This window comes from Gallus gallus, chromosome 1 (genome assembly GCF_016699485.2).
Source record: "Gallus gallus isolate bGalGal1 chromosome 1, bGalGal1.mat.broiler.GRCg7b, whole genome shotgun sequence".
NCBI lineage: Eukaryota > Metazoa > Chordata > Aves > Galliformes > Phasianidae > Gallus > Gallus gallus.
The window spans coordinates 105,284,854-105,301,554 of record NC_052532.1 but is presented as its reverse complement, the minus strand read 5'-3'; the positions used below and the strand labels follow the sequence as shown (position 1 = coordinate 105,301,554).

The 16,701-nt window shown below is 46.8% G+C and overlaps 1 long non-coding RNA gene across 2 annotated transcripts; it reads left to right on the top strand.

The window, feature by feature from the left end:
- The first annotated feature begins 212 nt into the window (after positions 1-212).
- LOC121109466 lies at positions 213-16,456 on the top strand. Of its 2 annotated transcripts, none has more exons than XR_005847679.2 (3): positions 213-288; positions 3,669-3,768; positions 3,851-16,456. It is a non-coding gene; the product is annotated as an uncharacterized LOC121109466 (long non-coding RNA). The 2 variants fall into 2 exon arrangements; XR_005847680.2 differs by having other exon boundaries at positions 213-344.
- The last annotated feature ends 245 nt before the right edge of the window (positions 16,457-16,701 follow it).

Below are 16,701 nucleotides of genomic sequence, written 5' to 3'. Positions count from 1 at the left end.
CCCTGCCCCAGCAGAACGCGGAATACATTTGCGTCCCTTCACCCTTGCCGGGGTGGCCGCGGGCCGCTCTCAGGGAGCTCTGAAGCTGCGCATTTCCTCCCATCTGCTCACACGTCCCCTCGTTTTCCCTCACTTCCCTCATTTCCCGGCCCGCCATAAGAAGCCGTGCCGGCCGCAAGGCCCAGCAGGCGGCGCTGCCGCCCTCTAGCTGTCCCTGGTGCTCCGTGTTCCCCCCGGGCCCCCTGCGGTGTGTGCCGCGCTTCCCGGGCATTGCCCGCCATGTTCAAGGTAACCCTGCTTCAAAGAGGGCCGCTCGCTGCCGAACGTGGACACACTTTAGCAGGGTCTGTTGTGATAAGACAAAGGGAGATGGTTTCAAACTAAAAGTGGGGAGATTCAGGCTGGATATGAGGAAAAAGTTTTTTACCATAAGGGTGGTGAGACAGTGGCACAGGTTGCCCAGAGAGGCGGTGGATGCCCCATCCCTGAAGGCACTCAGGGCCAGGCTGGATGGGGCTCTGAGCAATCTGATGGAGCTGTAGGTGTCCCTGCTCATTGCAGGGAGTTGGACTAGATGGCCTTTAAGGTCCCTTCCAAATCTAAGGATTCTGTGACTCTATGATTCTACAAAAAACAGGGCAGGACTGGGCCCTCCAGTCAGCCTGTCCCGGCTATGCCGCTCCCACACGTCTCAGAGGCTGTCTGATGCCAGCACTGAGACAGAGAAGCCATGGAGAAAGTTTTTATGTGTCCTTGTGCTGTTTGTACCCCAAGGATCGGTCTACTTGGGTTCAAAGGGGATGTATACAACACCCTATCGCTTGAGACCAAAACAAAGAACTTGCTGCTTAGCGCTGCCTTGTCTGTACACTGTCAGGAAAGAAGAGGGGGAGAAGCCCTTCCATGCCAGTGCCTTTTTAATGGGTCACAGCTCAAGTAAGAGAAATGGTTATTGTAGATGAAGTATTGGATGGATGTTCACATTGTGCATCAAATTTTGGCTCTGCCACAGCCTTGTTACCTGAACTTGGATGAGGCATTGAATCCTGCACTCTTTTTGTCTCTGTTTTCCCTCTGTGAAATGGAAACACAAGCTCTGCTTTCACACAGTTGGTGTAAACATCATTTCTGTTGGGTTTGGACAGCGTCCTTATCTGCCTGGAACAAGGCTTCAATATAGCTGTGTATGTAGTCCATGTTTGCTGGCTTCATGTGCTTTTGGTTGTAGACAGAAGGCAGCGTGAGGGGCTTGTATTCCAGAGCTGGGTAACTTTGAAAAGATCCAGGCATGGGAACGGCATCTCTGGCTTTGTGTCTAGAGAGCAAGGAAAGTTCTAACCAAATCCCCAGCCACGGCACTATTAATGCCAGGAGAGCAAACTGGATAAAGAGAAGGTAGAAATTTGTTCTAGGGGTAGTTCTGGTTTGTCACTGGCAGTGAAAAAGTTAAAACTCATAGGGTTATTCATGAATTCCGCTTTTTAAAAACATGTCCCATTAAAATGCAGATTTAGTCTTCCATTTGCAAAGAACATAGTTATTTCAAATTCTGTATGGGAATCCTTTTTGTATTTGTATCTTTTGGGTAGAAAGTCCAGCTGCCTCTTGTGAGATTGCACATATCTCTTCAGATGTCAACAAATCATTGAAAAGTGTCAGAAAGGGGGAAATGAAAGATAATTATTCAAACCATGGAGAGCTACTTTGAAAGTGAATAGAATCTGTCAGATAGTCTTTTGAGAACAGCAGTTGGCTGCTTGTATTGGATATATTAAATGGACATATCTAGAGGCAAGTAATGCTGTTTTAGATTCGGATCAGTTTAAGTTGGATTATTTTTTTGGTGGAGGTAGCTGAAACCACCAGAAATCGTTGAGGGAAATTAGTTGGGGAGGAGCTACATGGAGTTACTGTGACATACTAAAGGAAACAGAAGGCTCTGTAAATAAAATGCCTGCTCTTTCATGGGAAGAAATTAGAAGCGTTACATATTTGTCAATTACATTTTCACACCGCAGTGGGATTAAAGACAGGGAGAATTTGAGTAAAATGAAAATAAATAAATTGGTGGCTGTGTAAAATGGTATACTCCTAAAAGAAACGCATCACAGGGAGATTGGTTAAGTCTCCATTACATCTGACTATTAGAATATTATTGAGAATTTGCTTAGACCAGCAATCTGAGCTCAGCCAGAACAGCCTGGCGGTGCTGGCTCCTGAAGCTGCCAGACCTGCCTCCGCCAGTAACTTTTTGCATGTCCTTTGGGATCTCCCACATCTGAAGTCTGCGATCAGACCAGAAATCTGCCTTTTCCAAGAGAAATTGGGATAGGCGATATTTTGTAAGGCACAGAACACAGCCCAGTAAAAAGCCATAAATGCTCGATCCTGTATCTCCCAGGACAGTTGCCCATGGTTTTACTGTAACGATGCAGAAGCAGTGAGCATCTCACAAGTTTTCTGGACTATCATTGAGTGCAGTGGTGCAGGCTAATGAATGACAGGCCATTTGCAGGAGCTCTATGACTCAACTTCATCAATCTTTAGTGCAAATTAAAGAAGCAGAAAGGGGTACTGAACTGAGAAACACATACATAGGTGGCAAGCTGCAGCCATCACCTTACAAATTCTGTTCTTTCCAGGTGATTTTTTTTTAATTTCCTTTTTTTCTAGAGCTGACTGCATTGTGCTTTTCCTGACTCTCTATCAGCTGCTGCTAGGTTGTATGTTAACAGGAGAAAACCCACAGCAGCATTAATTTATCACTACTTTTGCAGCACATAATCCTCTGGAGAGGAAGACAGACTGTGAAGCAAGAGTGGCAGCCCTGGGCTCAGGATGGCTGGTGTTCCTGGTTTTGTTTCTTTTCCAGCTGTTCTTCCTTCTCTCATCCGGTACCGAATGAGATCTCATCTGAAGTTTTCTTGAGCTGCCTTTGTTCAAACTGAATTTTCTAAATTGTCCAGAGAGAACAGATTGAAAGGCTAAAAGATGCAGTCAGCATATCCCCTTCCAAAGAGAACAGATAAAAGGACATTTTTGCAATACCAGTGCCCTTTACAGATATGCTCTAGCAAAAGGCTGAGATCCAGCTCCCAGTTCCTCCAAAAGCTGGGAAAGACCGTTGTTGAGGGCTGGGTTCATGTCACTGCAGATGCTAAGAGTAGCCTTTGGAGAACCTGAAAACTACCTTACACTTTGAATACAAGCAGGTAGAAAATTTTGGTTTAAGTCCTTCTTCTTTAATACTTTCCTTCTTCTGACTCACATGCACAAAATTGAATTTAGTGTCCAGCTTCCAGTACACACCACCCAATGCCCACGGACCTAGTGTAGTTTTCTCAGTAGGAATGTATTGGCTGAGTTGCAGTCACCCTCTTTCAGTGTTGTACATCTACAATTTTTATCAAAGGAATTTTGCAAAGGAGAAGAAATAGACCCCAGAGTCCTCAATATCATCTTTGTTTTCATCTTCCCCTTACCTGCAGGAATAAATGGAAGACCAGAGGGCCAAACTACTCCTTTATTTGCCTTGCAGGGAAAAAAACAACAACCCACAAACCAAAACAAATCAGTTTCTGTGCAAGTGGACAAAATGTTCAAGTAGTGACTTACAAAGTACCTCCAGTGCCCAATGTTTCTCTCTGTTTCCTTCATTTTCTCCGTAGGATGAAACTACTGGGACCCCACTAATGTTCCTTCGCACCAGCCTCTGCCCACTCCAGACTCTGCAGCAACCTGTGTGGCCAACTCCAGCCCTGTGTATTGGTGAGTTACAGAAAAGCGGGAGCAACTTGGGTATGCTTTTGCTTGGATTTCTATTGTGGTGACCACAAGTACTTTCTCCTAGATCTAGATAACTACAGCAGCTTCTCAGAGTAGCGTTTTTAAGGAAGAAAGCAAGCTTGAAGTGACCTAAGTGAGTTTTTGTGCAGATGAATCCCTGTTGCTCCCCTCCTTGGGCTGGAGCTGAGTGCCTGAATCTCGACCAACTCCCTCCTGTTTCCTTCCCAGAGGAGCCTGAAGAGCAGTGATACCTGTGGAGAGTAGAGAATGTCTTCACAGAGTACTCCTCTCCCCCAACATTGTGGGGCGAGATAAATCTTCTGAATCTGCTTTTTTCTCTCTTTGGTGATTGAGTTAGTTGTGGTGGCCCTGGGTACCCAACTGGTAGATACCTGAAGCCGTGTGTTATGAATCCCACTGCTTTTAACTTGTAACACAGAATGGCTGAAATTGTAATTGGGGTGAGAAGCAGCTCCTTCCCACCTACTCTTTATTTTAAGGGAAAGACAAATTTTACTTTCTCCTTTCTGTACTTTGTCAGTTATTCAGATGGTGTGCTGACAGCTGGCTAAAGCTGCCCACAGTGCATTTCTTCCCTGGAGCTGGAGAGCCACTGCCTCTTTTGCCCCTCTGTGCAGCAAGAAGCCTGTGGCAGTGAGCATGGGGAAGGAGACAGCTCTTCACTTTTTTTCTTTCTTTTTTATTTTTCTCCAGGATTTTCTTCCTTCTTCTATTCCATTGTCTAAAAACATAATTGAACTTGACTGCAAAGTCATGGCTGGTTTTCCCTTTTGGTTATCTCACTATTATTCCATCACGGTAAGGGGAGTTACTGCAGAGTTAAGCCTAATTTACAGGAGAGGAGAATCAGGGCTCGATTCATTCCAGTGTTTCTGTTCAAAGGGATTAAAATGAGAGAGAGAGTTAAGAAAGAAAAGGAAGAGCTGAACTGAAAGAAGTTTGAGAAACAAAAAAATGTTGTCACTGGGGAGCTATGCACTTTCTCCAGGGAGTTTTGCTACCAGATAATCTTTGAGGTGGTGGAACAAGGTATTTAAATCTCTGCTAAATCCAGGGAAGGAAAAAAGAAAGTAAAGAGCCAGCAAAAGGAAAAGGTGCCTTTTTTTTTCTGGCAAAACAATCTACCTCTTATGTAAAAAAAAAGTTGCTCTATCCCATTGATAATTACGCCCTCAGCAAAAGGACTTTTAAATTCAAATGTAATTTTTCTGCTGAGAAGACGGGACATGGCCTCAAGCAATCTTTTTCTTTCAAACTGACAACACTAGTGTGTTGGTTTTTTTTGTGCGTGAAAATATATATATTTTAAACGAGCATGGTTGGGATTTACGTGCACGTTTGCTTTTCAGTGGGAACTTTGTCCTTGCTCGTCTAGGTCAACGGGCCAACACCAGGAAGGCATCAGCAATCTCTCCCTGCTGTTCCTGAATGGGTGGCACTGGCACTGTGCCCTGGGGCTGAGGCTTCTGCACTGTTTCTCGGGGTGCTCATTCAGGCCTCTGGGAAGTTTGTGGGATTTTTTTAATGCCAGGTGTCGTGTGGCTGAGAGGCCCGGGTCTGGAAGCCTACATGGGTAACAGAAGGGCCATGCCAAAAATGCGGCAACATTTAATGATTTGTGTCGGGGAAGTTTAATCCTTTGGGTGCAAGGTTTATAATTCCACAGCGGATTAGCAGCCCTGGCCATTGAGAACTCAAGGCTGGGGACCGATTTTTTTTATCTAACCTGGATTTGGGCCTGCAAACCATATTTTCATATGAAAAGATAGAGTTCAGACGTTCAGGTGTTCGAGCTAAGCATGCTAATATAGAGACATTTTATGCCTAAAAAACCAATAATAACGTGGGCCAAAAGAATTTCGGCTGAGTTGAAAGCAGAGTTTTAAATTGGTCCTGAATTCAATTCCAAATAGCTAAAAGCGGGCAAGGTAATTTGCTACTGATCATTACTTTTCAGTTCGCTGTAATTATAATTCTGATGTTATGAAGTAGCTGAGGAAAAGAACCCAACATCTAGACCCGATTGACCTGTGGAAGGAGGGCGTGGAAATGGCAAACTCATCAAAGCTTTTCGGACAAGGTAGGTCTCTGGCAGAGGCCCCTCTCCATTTCTCTCCTTAATGCCTGTGGAGCTGTGGGTGTGATGCTGCTCTGGGGACAGGAGTAACAGCCAGCGTCTGCTCGGCACGGAGGGGACATGCATGCATGCTCGCACGCATCGCTACAATGATACCCTTCAGGCCGCCTGCCCGTCAAAGCGCCTCCCGGGCAAGCAGACATTCAGCTGAATGAAATGGGAGTTAGGCTGGTGTTAGTCATTCAGGTTACCACGAAGCATTCCCACAAAGTCTGTAAATATTCACACATGGGTAGCATTGTCTCTTTAAAAGGATTAGTCTCTTTAATTAGATCTATCATTCCCTTTGACCAAGGTTTCTTTAAAAGATACAGTAGTACGAGCACTGTACCAGCAAAGATAAATTGCCTCCTTTGAGAGAGTGACATTTCCCCCATTGAGATGGGCCCTTTTCTGGGGTTGTTGTTTTGCCCCATGAAGCGGCCATTCAGGTAGCGCGGCGCTGAGAGCGCCTTGTTAGAGCTCAGAAACTATTTGTGCGGCCGCGGCAGACTTGGACTTTCCAACTGGCACCGAGGAGAAAGAGCCGCTTGTTTCCCCACTATCGGGAAAAAAGGGCCGGTGCAGGTGGTGCTCCATCAGTAAGACGCTGTTGGAAGAAAAGCTTGCAGGTGCTGGCGCTGCGAATGGGCGCGCACTTCCTGGGTCCAGCGCGAGCTAAAGAGGACTGCCAACCCCACACAGAACCGCACTGTTGCCTTACGAGTGAATAAAAAAAGATGTTTCAATGCTGTCGTCGGATCTGGGTGGTTTGCCACCGAGGACAAAAAGTCTCCTGTAAAATTTGATTTAAATAGTCCTATCTCACTTGCGCTCTGGGTGACCAGATTCAATTGTGCTGGTGTCCCCTGTGCAGTATGATATCATAGCTTCAGAGGAAGGCTTTATTTGGAGGTCACATTAGTTTGTCCTGTGGATGTAATCATTTTTTGTGCCACGGACAATGTTTTACTGTGGAGATATGGGCCAGATGGCTCAGCCACTTGCAGTCCAGCGTTAAACAGGCTCTTTATTGTCGGTGAATAAACAGAACCTATTGTCTGTCGCTCACGAAACTCTAGTGTCCATCACTGTTTAAAGATGAAGTATTAAATTTTCATGGCTTAGGGAAGAATATGTAAAACAACAAGTAGAAGGGGTGTGGGCTTCCAAAACATATCCTCATTGTCCGTCCTTTTTTTTTTTTTTTCTTTGCTCTTTGCAAATACCCAGGAGGTGTTTCCATGCGTTGCCATTGTTTGACGTTGCTAAGCGCTCAGGTCCTGCTCGCCTTCTCCCCTCGGCACTGGGGGCATCGTGCATGGGGTACCATCGCCACAGGGCTGGGAGCATCCCTCAGGTTCTGCGACCAGTCCTGTGCAAGGGTTTGGAGCCCGGGTGTGCAGCATGTTTCCAAGCCTGTCACTTGTCCCTGGGACTCTCCAGTGAGCTGCTAATACTCAGATGTTGGCCAGCAAGCGAGTGGGGAAAAATAGATCAACACCAAAGAGATGAAATTCATCTTTCCCCCCCTGGTTTTTCCCTGGGGCCCAGCACTGTGAATCGTTCTTGATTTTCCTAGAGAAAAAAGGCATTTTCTGTTTAAACTTATCCCATCCTATATTGCAATGTCAGAAGTATTTCTTTCCTCTCCCTAATTGCAACCAAAGCCAACCTTGACTGGCAAGGAGAAAGTCCCTGACAGGTTTGGGTTCAGTCCAGACCTTCTCAGAGAGTCTGTCAGCCAACTGTTTGACAGTATGCAAATGTATGCAAATGGAGGGACACTGGATGAACACCTGCAGAAAGTGTCCATCCCCAGTCCTGCTATGCTTTACCTCCTCTGCACGTGGGGCTTTGAAATGCTGCCTCGTCTCCCTCTGTCAGTTTATTATGCGTTTGTCAGCAGAACGTGGGGCTGGTGGAAACTGCACTCTTTGTCCTGACGGGCGACAGAGCCCCATGTGGACTGGCGAGTGCCAGGAATGGCGTGATGGCTTCCGTCCAGCCCTTGTGAATCCTTCTTTCTGTCTTTAGGACCTTCGCTTCAGTATCCGAACCCTTTCGGGGTTGCCCGTGTCAAGGAAGGCCTTCTGTTTTCCTGGGAGTAAAGACATCATATTGGTGGAGTCTCAGCAGAACAAAAAGGCTCTTTCTTGCCAGCAGCTGGAGCACAGGGCTGCGAGGGGTTGTGCATGCACGGCATGAAAACCTGCCTCTGACTCATGCCGGTTGGGGAGGAAGGAAAGAGAGGCACCTTGAATAAAGCAAAGCATCAGGTGCCTGAGAGATGGGCTGGCTGCTGCAGTCACCAGGAGTAGTGCGGGCCTGCTGCACACCCCATGGAGCAGGCCTGGAGCACTGCAGGACCCCTGAGGTGCTCCTCAGTCAGGGTGGGCAGCTGTTGGGCCCCTACTCCGATGTTTTTTAAATAGAAGTTTGAGAAAGTTCAGGACTTTGAGCATTGCCCCACTTCAGTCAAAGACTGGGCTCACTGCAGTCATGATTTGAGTCTCAACTGCCTTGGACAGATGGGGTGGGGGCCTGAATCTTGGCCCTGGATGTTAAAATCATTGAATTTTGAGAACATGCTGACTGGATCAAAGATGCAGATCTCATGCCAACGTGCAGTTAAAGGGAGAGGGGTGAGCACTGCCAGTTGCTGTGGGGCAGCTTTAGATTTACATTGCTAAACATCTGTGCCAGCGGGGAGTGGGGCATCTATGGCCACCAGCTCCCACATTTCTCATTGCTGGGCATCAACCACAACCTCAAGCAGCTCCAACTGATGTAGGGGCTGCTTTCAGACTGACTTACAGACATCAGGCTCAATCCATGGCCTCAGTTAAAAATCGTTTGCCTGATACCAGTGCTGTGCCTCCCTTGGGTATCTAAATTCACCAAATACAACCACATATCACAAAGTTATAACCCACAAGTGATGCCATGTGTAAGGCCGTGGCTAAACAACGCACTGTATACCACAAGCCTGATGCTACACAACAGGAATTGTTCAATCAGAGTTCCTGGGGCTGCTGACTGGGCAGGTAGAGGTAAGACTTGCATATTGCTTGGTCTTTTGCTCTAGGAATAGTCAACTCATGCTGGACTTGATGTGCAGTGAAATGCAAGTGGATAGTTCAGAACAAGAGACAGCACAGAGCCACCACAGTCGGCAGTGATACTCAGCTTCTAAGGTCTTTGGACTGCCAAAATACAAGGAACACTGTAATTGTGATACCAGTGGCCTTAGAAATGCAGGCATTAGGCTTCTGCAGCAAGCTTGCGCTGCACGGGAGTTGCTTAAATCCAGCAGTTAGTCACTACTCCTAGGGCTTTTTCTTTGGCTGGTGATAGGAAGTGGACTCTTCTGCACAGGCAGCAAACAGAGCCCCCACCAGAGCTCCCTTGGCACCAGGTTTTACAACTGGCTTCCTGGGACAGGATGCTCAGATGGTCCTGTCTACACTTCCCACCACACTGTATTGAAATTAGTCCGCGCTTTCTATGTAGAGGGAAAATAAGTGCTCCTGCTTTCTGGCTCTTTTTTCTTCTTACACTTTGGAGCCCAAGGTAGCTGCATTTAGCAGCTTTAATATCCTTTCATTGCTGCTGCTTGCAGGGTTGTGGTCACTCAGGCAGCAGTAACTTTGAAAAAATGACCCGTCTACACCCAAACAATAACAGAATCCCCCTTTTTATGTTGGCAACGCCCCCTGCTTTCTGTTCGCTCCGGGACTCCCCACGTAGACGCAACTGTTTGACCAGCCTTCTTCAGAACAACTTAATTAAGCAAAAGAAAAAGTGTCAGTTTCTGCCAACCCTGCAGAAACAGAACTGTGGGGGTAAAAAGGGTATGTGGCATTAACCCGCATTCCTGAGTGGGCTAACGAAGGCAGCCCCTCGCGGCGCTGCTGGGCACGTCCCATCCGGGCTGCCGGGATCAGAGCACTGCTTACCCACATCCCACAGGTGCCATGGTCCCCTTGAACCGCAGGGCGCTTGCCTGAGGATCCAAGCAGCTTTTGGAACTGCATGGAGACAGAGAGAGATGTGGGCTCAGCAGGCCAAACTGCTCGTCCTCCAGCCACAGCCTTCCTCTTTTTCCCCTGCACTGAGAGCCTGCCGTGTGCATGAGCCTTCCACTACTGTGAAACCTCTCCTCTCCGAACTAACAACATTTTGAGAGAAGGTAGCACAAATCAGACTCAATGATCCTTATGGGTCTCTTTCAACTCATCATATTCTACAGTTCCATGAGACTATGAATTTCTTTTGCTTCAGAGACTGGATCTGCTCCACAAGCATCAGAGCATTTTCTTCTTAAGCTGGCAGGATGCACCCTGCCCAGCCAGCTGCTCTCTGTCCAAGGAAAGGGATGAGGCTCTCACCACAAGTGCTTCAAGGGCCTGAGTTTTCATTACGGGCTCCAAGGGAAAAAAAGTTGCTCTTAGTTGAGAAGGGAGACTATGGAACAGAACTGTCTCCCTGAGTTATGTTCTCCCCTTCTGTCTTTGTCTCCATTAAAAGAGCATAAATTCATTTTAGGCTACAGTTTGGCAAAGGTCGGAAGCTGATTTGACTTTGCGCGGCGTGCCTACTGCCTTCGAAATCAATGAGCCGGCTGTTCACCCCGCACAAACAGAGCACGCATGTGGGCCTTTGAAGGACCATGGCTTTATTTGGAAGAGAGTTAGGCTTGCATTGTTTCTTTTTCAGATAAACACCGCGTTTTGCTTGCATGCTGCCCTATGGTCTCCTACCCCAATCACCTCTGTTCTTCAATGGTAGATGGCAGGCAGGAGTCTGTGTGCTTCTGAGCAGCCATCTTGTCCTCAAAACAAACCAGAAATGTTTTAAATAATAAAAATAGTCAGAGCAAACCAGGTCTCCAAACCCTTAAATGCTTTGTTATATTTTTCGTGGGTTCTTCCAGTCCTGATAACTCGCCATTTAAGAAGAAAGGAAGCCAGCTGTTGGAAGTTAAATTCCTAAGGCAGTGAGATCTCTTGTGAGGGAGGTGTTTTTACCCTTCTTTGACTTTTTTTTTTTTTTTTTTTGAGATTTGAACACATACAGCAAGTGCTGGGATTGGCTTTCCAGGATCAGACGGTAACTATGAGGGTGAGGCACCGCTGCAGATGGATGGCCGCAACCACACAGGCCCTAGGTGCTGAGGCAACCCATGGCAATAAAACTGACTTTAGGGTGCAAGTGGATGCTTTTTTTTTACTTAAAGACACTACAGTGAATTGCAGTGGGAGCTTTCCTGTGAGCAGAGCTGGCTTTTTTGCACTTTTGCAAGGTTGAAGTGAAGGGACAGTGGCTATCCAGCCGCAAATCTGTTACGGACACAAAACAACAGCGTATTACGGGGCAAGAAATGAAAAACCTTTCCTGCCACCTCCAACTATTCCATTCTTTCCACACGGCGGCACAGGGCCCGCGGCCTTTATGGTGATTAATATCTGGGAAGCTTCTTAACAAGGCCCGGCTTGATAGGTGGCTCTTGTTGGGCTAAATTTATGGCCTGGTACTTCCTCAGGAAGACTTCCCACGTTGAATTGTTGAACATTACTGACCCTGATGCCCAACACGAGGGGGTGGGGATTTACACAGATGTCTGGTAACTGTGGAAGGTGCAAAAATCCAGAAGAACAACCTGCATTACATCCATGGGAGGCGGCTGGTTAGCAGAGGTCAGGGGGAGGCCCAAGCCAGTGTGTGAGCCGCAGTGTTTTGGTGCAGTTTGTTTTTTGATTAGTGCAGTTCATGACCGGGCCATCCCACCTGAATAACAATCAGTGTGATTCACAGCAGGCCGGGAGAGGGCAGGGACGCCCGCCGTGCCGCGCATATGGAGCCAAGCCCTGGGAAGCGCAGAACCTCCCCAAACCCAGATGGTTCGGGTTGACGGCTCTGGCGAGGCACCAGGAATAACCCATTATGATATGAAATCATCAAGACCTCGACCCCCCCTGCCAGCTCCCTGGCCCCCTCCTGCCTCCCTCGGACTGTATTTACAGAAACAAAGCCATATGGGAAAGTGAGCGCGGCCGCGGATTAATGAACATGCATGAAATGGAGATTCGTGCTGCTTAATGATGCAGTCATTAAAAACTAGTGTCTGCGTGCGCTTTTTTTTTTTTTTTCCTGTTGGATTTTTCTGTTTTGTTTTGCATTTATGTGACACTGTATTTGCCTTTTCTTCATAAAGAAAAAGGCGTTGGCCTCCTGTCACCGCGAGCAGATGGGAGGGCACGGCTGGGCCATCGGTGACAGGAGGTGGTGATCACTCGTCCTCCCGCACGGGTGGAGGTAAAACATTTAGGCAGCAGCACGAGGAGCTGGTCCCCAATTCCTCACTGCTGCCATTGCTGCTTGCCATGGAAAATCTCCACCCTGAATGATGGAGGGGCATAGATGGTGCCTCTGGGGTCCCCGCCATCAGGAGGTGCTGAATCCTTGGGCCAGGAGTGCCTTCACAGAGCCTACAGAAAGGATTTGGTTTGCTGCCAGCAGTCACAGAGATCCAGCAGAGGGAGGACAGAGAGAAGGCTCTTGGCCAGACGGTTTCAGAAAGATGTGTAGTCCTGGAAGCAGGAGGGCTGTGGTTTAATAAGACAAATGGCTCCAAGAAAGGGGTAAGATTTAGCTGCAGGAATGAAATGGGAGGACAGAAAGCACTGCTGAGAGTGAGACTGGAGAGGCACCAGACCAAACCCCACTTCTGTCATCCCTTCCTGACGAGCACCACTCACTTCCCTCATCATCGCTTTCCACTCGTGTTGACTATCACTGTCTGCCAGGGTAAAGTGTAACATGGAGGTGGGACTTGGTGCATCATTGTTTTTAAAATAATTGGTCCCCCTTGAAACAATCAAATTCGTAATCCCAAATTTCCAGACATGAAATAGGAGAGACTCCGGGCCAAAAAATTAGAAGTCATTGATGCAGATATACAGATATACTGTACAGTGTCCCTTGAATACCATGCTCTCAGTCTTTTGAGTTTCATGAGTATTCATCATGATTTTCAAATAATTTAAAAGCCATTTCTTAATGAAGGCTAAAATATCCCTTTTAAACTTCTAAGTGCCGTTCTTCTTTGATCACATCCATACATTCCCTATTCCAGAGCCCTTCTTTCTTCTGCATATTCATGTTCTTGGGATAATTTAAAGGCATACTTGCATGTTTGACAGTGATAAATAAAACTCATCCATCATATAGCAGAACCTCTAGGGAAAATTAAATATCCCCTGTTTCAGTACCATTACAGTATGCATGATTATGTACTTGATCCAGAGCTCAGTGAACCAGTGGAAATATTTAATGAGCTGGCAGAATATTTATTCTTGGTTTAGAAAAGAGAAAACCTCAATTTTGGTAGTTACTGTGTGTTTTAGAGACCATTTTCTACCTGTCTTCTGTGTCCTAGAAGCTGTGATAGTAACAGTCCTTGCCAGAACTCTCCGACTCATCAAAGCAGCATCTTGTTCATATTTCTGAGGGATAAATGAAGGTACCTGTCAGGTATTGTGCCCTTGTGGTCAAGAAGGCCAATGGTATCTTAGTGTGCATCAAAAAGAGTGTGACCAGCCAGTGAGGGGAGGTGATCCTCTCTCTCTATGCTGTCCTAGCGAGGACACATCTGGAATACTGTGCCCAGTTCTGGGCTCCCCAGTTCAAGAAAAACAGGGAACTTCTGGAAAGAGTCCAGTGGAGGGCCACAGAGATGATGATGGGCCTGAAGCATCTCCCTTATGAGGAAAGGTTGAAAGACCTGGGACAAGACAGTCAATTTTTGGACAGTTAAAGGCAGGTGCGATGACTCTCCAACCTTCACTGTCATCTGTGGGAAGACGATGTATGGGAAGGAGCTCTGATGGCTGCACAGTGAAGGACTGACACAGCGATATTGGGCAAGCACCGTATGACGGTAATGCAATTAACTGCACATTTCCAAGCCATCAGTCAGAGGGCAGGTAGCGGTGCAGGTATAAATCACAACAAAATATAAATCACGGCCGAGGCTACCAGGAAATTTACAGCTGACCAGTGAAAAATGGAACAGCCTGACCTTTCACTTGGGGCCACAATGGCTGTGCTGCCAATGGCCCCGCCGCCCTTCAGGCTGCTGGAGAGCCAGTTGCTATAGCTGTGACATTCCCCCCGCAGTTGCCTGAGAAACGTGCCCAAGCCCCTCACCGACACCTCTTGCTTTCAACATCCCCCTCTGGCACTTGAGATGCTTTATGTGCCGATCCCAGTGTCCGAAGGCGCAGGCGGAGGTTAAGACCTTGTCCCGTATTCTGTACTGCTTAGCAGGATCCCTCTTCAGTGCTCTCAACCCGAGCAGGAGATGCTCATGTTTAGTGACCTGTCACACGAGTACTTCAGGCTTTTGTTCTGGGAAATTGGCCTTCCTCTGTTTGATGTGAGAGGATTTGGGCTGCATCATTAAAGCCATCATCCTGCCAAGGTTAAGGGAGCAAGGAGGGAAAGCTGTTTCTCTGTAAGTAACAAGGGGTCTGAAACATCTCACCTCCTTTGGAACAGAGGTTCCCATCCCGGCAGCATTGAGGCTGGCAGCTGTGCTGGGCCATGGGTGCCTGGAGAGGAGACAGCCTGTGCTCTGATCTCCTGCGTGAACACATGGCAAATATGATCCTAGCAGAGATCAGGCACCAAGTGAGCTGTAGCATCTCTGGGAATCTGATGCTTGCCTCAGCCTTCCCTGCTGTAGCCCTCCCAATAAGCCAGGGGGCAAAGCTGGGCTTGAGCATGTCTAATGGGTCCTTGCCCATCCATGTCAGTAATACTACTGGGATCCTGAAGCAGCTCTGCTTTGCCTGATATGAACTTGGGATCCAGGTGGGACGGGACTGAGGTATGAAGTGAAAGGGTGTACTGATGGGAGAGGTTTTTTCCATTACATTCTTGACATTCATTGTTGGGGAGTTGGACTAGATGAGCTTAAAAGGTCCCTTCCAACTCAAATGACTGAAATTCTATAGTCTGTCTTCAAGAGATGGAGGCTCTGAGCATAGGTAGCAAGGTGAGCACAGCACAGTGGGCTCTCTAACCGGTTTTGGGACAGAGCTGGACGCTGTACTGTTAGGATGGGCTCGCAGGGAGGAAGGGGCAGTGAGTGTAGCGTCAGGTGTCACTCTTGGACCTGCCATGAGTGACACCTCTGTGGGCAGACGCAAACCAGTAGGTCAGGATGGCTGCTTTCTGTTGCTGTCTGGTTGCAGCCTTTCTGTTCTTGTTGACCCTTTGCAGTGGGTTTTTTGTTGTTGTTGTTGTCTTTTTTTTTTTTTTTTTTTTTTTGCTTGAAAGAATTAAGAAGTAGAGCTTCCATGAATAAATATAACTCTTAGCTCCGTCTTATTAACCAAAAGCAATTTAGGGATAAATACAGTGAATGTTAACAAAAAGCAAAGAATAGAAAATTGTTTAAGTGGCCAAAGAAACTTTATCCCATTGTGATGCAAGCCAAGCTATGCCAGCTATATGTAAATGTATGCAGTAGTCTCTGTGCATGTGTCCACTTTGAAGTTGCCATCTGAATTTAATTCTGCCTTTGTGATTAAATCAGGCCATTACGTTTAATCTCACTTAATAGTAAGAAACGTTCTTTGTTGTTTTCTATAGGCAACATATTCTGCCCCTAACATATACAGCTTGGCATTCACACTTTACTATTAATCCCCGATGGCTGATAATTGCTTCATCTCCAAGTTCTCTGTCCAATTCACAAGGGAACTGATTGCAACTATTCTTCCCCTATACATTAATGCACTGTTTTGGTCTTACTTCTTTGGCTCAGTGAACCCTATCAAGCTGTCCACATTTTCTGGGCATGTGGGCGTATTGTAAGTTGTTAAATTAAATTCTGTGCTGACCCCCTAAACACCAGAATCTATTAGTGCTGCAAGTTAGCTGATTGACAAGTGGAGCTACTTTTCCTCTCAAAAACCTGACATGAAAAAAAAACGGGCTAACTAAGGCTGAATATTTTGTTTCAAGTGAAAGCTGGAGATCTTCTGCCTGCTGTCTTTCTACTTACAGTTTCATTACTGCAGCAGGATCAGTTGCGTTATTGCCACAGTATTGTTTCATTGATCTTACGAATGTCACTTGTGAAATTTCTCTGGAAAAAAACCAAGTATCTGGGACGTGTCTTCAGTTTGCTTGAAGCAGGAAGCCTGCATGGATATATGAGTATTTTAAGTACATTTAATTCAGAGAGCTGGTTCTTTTTCCTTCCCAGAAGATGGCCTTAATCTGTAATCACTGAATTAGGCTCAAGGAGCCTCAGACTGTCGCTATTTTGCCAGAAATGTAAAAAAACTGTGTGGATCCTTACAGGGACAGCAATTGAAAGAGACATTCCAGCTTCCCAAAGACAAATATCAGTGGTGTTAAAATGTGTTAATTTAAGACTCTATTTCCCCTTCCCTTCCCTTCCCTTCCCTTCCCTTCCCTTCCCTTCCCTTCCCTTCCCTTCCCTTCCCTTCCCTTCCCTTCCCTTCCCTTCCCTTCCCTTCCCTTCCCTTCCCTTCCCTTCCCTTCCCTTCCCTTCCCTTCCCTTCATTCTTCCCTTCATCCTTCCCTTCCCTTCATTCTTCCCTTCATCCTTCCCTTCCCTTCATCCTTCCCTTCCCTTCATCCTTCCCTTCCCTTCCCTTCCCTTTACCCTTCCCTTCCCTTCCCTTTACCCTTCCCTTCCCTTCCCCTCTTCTAAACAGGCCCTTATGTTTTTCAACCAT